Source organism: Elaeis guineensis, chromosome 3 (assembly GCF_000442705.2).
Source record: "Elaeis guineensis isolate ETL-2024a chromosome 3, EG11, whole genome shotgun sequence".
Taxonomy (NCBI): Eukaryota; Viridiplantae; Streptophyta; class Magnoliopsida; order Arecales; family Arecaceae; genus Elaeis; species Elaeis guineensis.
The window spans coordinates 90,170,368-90,176,296 of NC_025995.2; the positions used below are offsets into that span (position 1 = coordinate 90,170,368).

The window sequence follows — 5,929 nt, forward strand, 5'->3', positions numbered from 1 at the left end:
ATCAGGTATAGGGTTGTATCTTTCGCATGAAAGAAGGATTCACTCTCCTTCATACAAATCAACCATTGGGTCGCACAATAGTTGTTTTGAGATCTGCACTTATCGATGGAAAAGTTGGTCAAATATCATGGGCTCGTTCTTTTGTGGGTAAATATCATGAAAAAGTTGGTCAACTTTTCTATTGACCAACTTACCCATGTTCTCACAGATTTCAAGATGGGTAAATTATTTTCTATGGGTGGCATTTACCCATGAAATAGGAGAAAAATTTTACCCATCTAAGGGATGGCTAAATGATTTTTCCATCAACCGGTAAAGTGATCTCTTAATTTTATTCCTAAAATATTCTTTTTCTCGTTTCCGATGCCTCTATCGTTAATGCCTAATAACTCAGACTATTTTTTCCAAAGCTTAGTTCATGTTCTTCTTCTCATTATCTCTTTGATCATTACCATCTTCATCCGTGGTGGTTCTGCTTTCTTGAATCCTCCAAGGTATATATGCAAAATTATCTTATCAAATTTTTTTTATAAATTTTTTTTTCTGCCTCTGTTTTTTTTTTTCCGTAATTTTGTTCCATTCCATCTCTGGGGGAGGGGGAAGACACGGATGTGGGGGGGCAGAGAGGGAAGACGCGGATGCTGGGGGTGGGTTGGGGGGGTTTTGGGGGAGAGGAAAGAAGCGGGGTGCTGGCTGGTGGGCGGGTGGGGTTGGGGTCTTAGTCATTATCACAAGAACTCATTTTCACTGCTCTGACCTTTCAAGCACTTGTACATGGTGGAAACCATTAATCTGCCAACTAGATAGGGCATTGGTGGGGGGTGGTTTGTAGGGAGGAAGGGAGGACAGGATGCAAGGAGAGAGGAGAGAATGTGGAAGCATCTGAGAGGGAGGATGGGATGCGGGGAGAGAATAGAGAACGCGAATGTAGTGGGGAAGAAAGGGATTAGCCTGGTTTTGGATGACGTGGCATGCAGTGGAGGAGGGGGAGCATGCGAGGGTTTTTTTTTTTTAAATCTCATGGTTGATAAGAACCTGATAGAAGAAGTTATATAGGATATAGAATTACGAAATCAAATTTTAATTTTAAAAATTAAAGTACAGGTTAATATTATTATCTATACCTTTTTTGCAGTGATTCCTTAGGTTACCTTTTTTCTGACTAGACAAAGTATCCTGCTATGTTTGTAATATTTTTCTTTGACATCCTGTTTTCATCAAGGTAAAAGGTGCTGGTCCTTATATTTAGTTATGGTATGCAACTAATTTTTCAAGTAAGTTAAAATTTTATACTTTTTGATCCATTTAATAAAAATAAAAATGAATATCATCTTGCTGTGAAGCATGAAGGCAGACATGAGATATGGATCTGACATGAAACAGAAACACCAAAATGGCAAATTCAAATATAAAAAATATTGATGGAATCTAATTATGATTAAATCTTTTTTATTTATGATAATTAAGAATCATTTTGTTAAAACTTAGCTAATGTAATCTATTCAATATTTTTCTCTACTATTTTTTCAGAAATCAAAATATGGTACAAGATATTTTAAGAAGTCTTAGATTGAGATAGAATCATCAAATTATAAATAGTAGTCTATATTGCAAACTATCCTATCTCCCCCTTTTAAACCAATTTCTAATATGTTTCAATATTTTTTATTTATTAGTTTACTATCATTTTTATGATAAGCTTTCTTCCTCTTATCCAATCATCAATTTTGACCACACCTTTAATTATAATCAATTTGTATGTGCAGGGATGGCCATTATCGTGTAGATAGGAATAGAAAGAGAAGAATTCTACGGCTATCATAGAGATATATTATAATATGATGATGAAGTTCTTAATTGCATGTTATATGGTCACATTAGTCATAGTCATTAGGAGAAGGAGGAGATCAGTGCATAGGCTGATATCTGAAGAAGGTGATGAAATTAGAGAGACTCATGAACAAAGATATATAACTTGACTTGCAAACATTAGGCATATGACAATGGAGAGTGACCAGTTTTGTATAGATCATCTAAGGATGGATAGGAGATGTTTTATGAAATTGTGTAACATGTTGAAGAAATTGGAAAATTGACAGCTAGTGGAGATATAAGGATAGAAGAAATGGTAGCCATATTTTTAAATACTATAGGTCACCATTCAAAAAATAGATCCGTGCAATTATTATTCCGTCGATCAGGCTCCATAATTAGTAGACATTTCAATGCTGTTCTTTATGCAATACTGTACCTACATGAGATTCTACTTAAAAAATCAGAACCGATGCTTGAAAACTCAATAGATGATCGATGGAGGTGGTTTAAGGTTGGTATCATCTTCATTACTATAGTTTAGTTATCTTTATTTTGTAAGCATATATTGATTGTTACCTTTTTTGCAATTCTAGAATTGTTTAGGTGCTTTAGATGGTACACATATTAGAGTTCGAGTTACAGAACATGATAAACCTAGATATCGGACCAGAAAGAATGAAATTGAAACAAATGTTTTGGGTGTTTGCTCTCAAGATATGCAGTTTATATATGTTCTGCCCGGTTGGGAGGGTTCTGCACAAGACAGTAGGATTCTTCGTGATGCAATTGCTAGGAGAAATGGATTAAGAGTACCTCGAGGTAAATTAAGCATGAAAAAAACTATAGAGCAATTATATATTTATCTAAAATTTTTATTTGATGATTGACTATGTTTGTTGATATTAGGTTACTACTATCTATGTGATGCTGGTTTTCCAAATTGTGAAGGATTTTTGGCTCCTTATAGAGGCCAGAGATACCATCTTAGTGAGTGGAGAAGTGGAGCTCAACCTTCAATACCTACAGAGTTCTTCAATATGAAACACTCACAAGCTAGAAATGTCATAGAAAGAGCCTTCGGTCTCCTCAAAATGAGGTGGGCAATTCTTAGAGGACCATCATTCTATCCTATTAAAACTCATTGTAGGATAATCTCTGCTTGCTGTCTTCTTCACAACTTTATAAGAAGAGAAATGTCCATTGACCCACTTGAGCAAGCACTTGATGATGATGAAGTCGATAGCATGCAGGATATGTATCAAGAGAGAATAACAATAATGGAAACAAGCAATGAATGGAATGCTTGGAGGGATACATTGGCTACACAGATATTCACACAGTGGCAGCAAGAGAGACAGAGATGATTTTTCTTCTAATTTATATTGTACTAGATTGTTATGTCTCTTCTAGTTGATGTATGTTAGATATTATTTTGTTACATCATTTGGCCTTGTAATATTTGGAACAACTTTGTTTTGGCATATAATAGTATGAACAACTTTTTATGGCTTGTCATAATTTGTTGTAAGCTTATTTTGTAGCAATGTTTATGGATTGCTTTTATATTCAATGAAAGAATTATATGCTATTTATTTTAATTCATGTTAACTAATCATGTGTTTCAAATTGTATCGTGGTTGTCATATGCAATGTATAGAAATGAGCACTTCAATTGTGGGAACTTCTAAAAAGATGAAGGGAGCATCGAGGCAGAATAGAACTTAGGGACCTGTTGAAGATGCAAAGTTGGTTGAATGCTTATTAGATCTAGTAAATTGTGGACATTGGAAAGCGGACAATGGCACCTTTAGAAGTGGATATCTTGTGCAATTGGAGAAGTGGATGGAGGAGAAGCTTCCTGGTTGTGGGTTAAAGTCTAGCCCACATATTGAATCAAGGGTAAAGCATCTAAAAAGGCAATACAATGCTATTCAGGAGATGTTAGAACCTCAGGCTTCAGGATTTGGATGGAATGACAAAGATAAATGCATCATATGTGAGGAGAGTGTCTTCAATGATTGAATAAAGGTAAGATATATTCTTATTAAATCTTAACACCTTTCTTATCATCTTTTTTTTTAAAATAAATTTCTAAGTTAAACACTCAACTGACAATTGGTTGTTCATTACTTCTTAAAGAGTCATCCATATGCCAAAGGGCTTAGGAATAAGTAATTCCCTCATTTGGATCAGTTGGCGATAGTATTTGGTAGAGACAGAGCAACTGGAGAAGCAGCTGAGACACCGGCAGATGCTGTAGAGCATATGGAGCAAGAAGGAGTAACAAATACTAAGTTTGTTAATGAAGAGATATTTGATGTAGATTGGAATAACAATATAGATCTGGAAAATATCCAGAAGATTACTATGGTTTTGCATTTGATACACAGTCACCTATTGGCATGCAACCTAGTCAAGCAACAGGTCCATCTTCTAGACAGCACAGGTCAAAGAGATCAAGGGGCACTACCGAAGATGATCCATTGGTGAAAGTCCTTTCAGATGAGCTGTCCAAGTTGGGATCATACTTTCAAATGGCTGGGGATCATATGAAACACTTGGCTGGAGTATTCAATGTGGAAAGGGAGATGAGAATGAAAGTATTTGATGAGATTCTCAAGATTGAAGGGCTCACTCAAAATGAGAGGATGATGGTGGGGAGGAAAATTTCAAGTGATGTGCAGGAGACTGATTATTTTTTTAGTTTGCCAGAGGATTATAGACATGCTTATGTTCTTGCTATAGTGGGACGTGACCAGTAGAAAGTATTTGCCGATGAAGCATTTTGGTTACGAGTCTAGTATCTGATATGGGTTGTTTTATGTTTACTTGTTTTGATACTTAGGTTTATTTTGGAGTTATATTTTGATACTAATATACCGGTACTTGATGTGGGTTGTTTTATCTTTATTTGTTTTGTTACTCATATTTATCTTGGAGTGGTATTTTGGTACTTACATACTAGTATTTGATGTGGGTTGTTCTATGTTTACTTGTTTTGTTAGTTATGTTTATCTTAGTCTCATATTTTGGTATTTATATGTAATGAATTTTATGATGAAATTGTGAAGTATTTGTGGGTGGACTACTCAAGAAGTTTCAAATAACTTGATACAGGATTTTACTTTTTATTCTTGCTATAGAGCTCATGATCTTTATGTTTCTTCATAACTACTTTGTACCTTTTCTGCCGACTCACAGAGCGAGTCAATGCTTGTTTAACAATGCCCCTGTGCTGATGATGCTATCTCGTTTCAAACTATTTCTATATACATCCACTGTTTACTATTTTACTATACTCAGTACCATCTCCAAGTTATATATTTTTATAGCTGTACACTGACCATAGGACTTTATTGGGCGAAAGCTCAAGCAAATAATGCTTGTGTAGAGAGCGATTTTTGTTCCATTCACGATATGAATTCCTAATCAAGCACTATGCCCCAGCATCAGTGAAATGATCTCATTAATGAAAGGTAGAGCACTATGCAAGCATCAGATATCAAACAAAAAATTGAAGGGAAATAAAAAACCTTGACGAGCCACATACATAATTATGAAATGAAAAAGAAAGAAATCAAGTTCTGGAAAAGAAATTCTTCAAAATATATAGAAATATAACTTGAATTTTAATGATAACATAGAAAAGAATTGGATATCCAATTAGACTTCCAATATCAATAAATTGTTACAAATTGGACTAGTGTTACATCAAAATTTGTCAATCAATCTTATCATAAAAGAACTTACAGCCACAGTATCTAAAACTATTCAAGAAGACTCAGCTCCAGTTTCCTCAGTTGCTATTCCAAGCTAGCAATTCCAAATGAGTCACCCTGAATGGCCCCAAGGAATGGTTTGCCATATACAAGAACAATCAGAACCTTGTCAGGCTCTTGAGTGAAGCAAGCACGGTAGAGCTCTGTCAGCCCATACTCAGGCAAGAATCGCTCAGACTCATCCTTTATTTTCTGCTTCACTTCCGCGATCATGTACTGAGATTCCTTCAGGCATTCCATCAAAGGGAACACATTCTAGCAAGCAAAAGCTTTAGCTTTTTCAAACCGTTGAGCAAAGCATTGAATCAAACAAATTCTAAAATAAAATATATCTT

At 35.1% G+C, this 5,929-nt stretch overlaps 1 pseudogene; it reads left to right on the forward strand.

Annotated features, from left to right (window-relative positions):
* Positions 1 to 1,868: 1,868 nt before the first annotated feature.
* Positions 1,869 to 3,179, forward strand: LOC140856267 (uncharacterized; annotated as a pseudogene).
* The last annotated feature ends 2,750 nt before the right edge of the window (positions 3,180 to 5,929 follow it).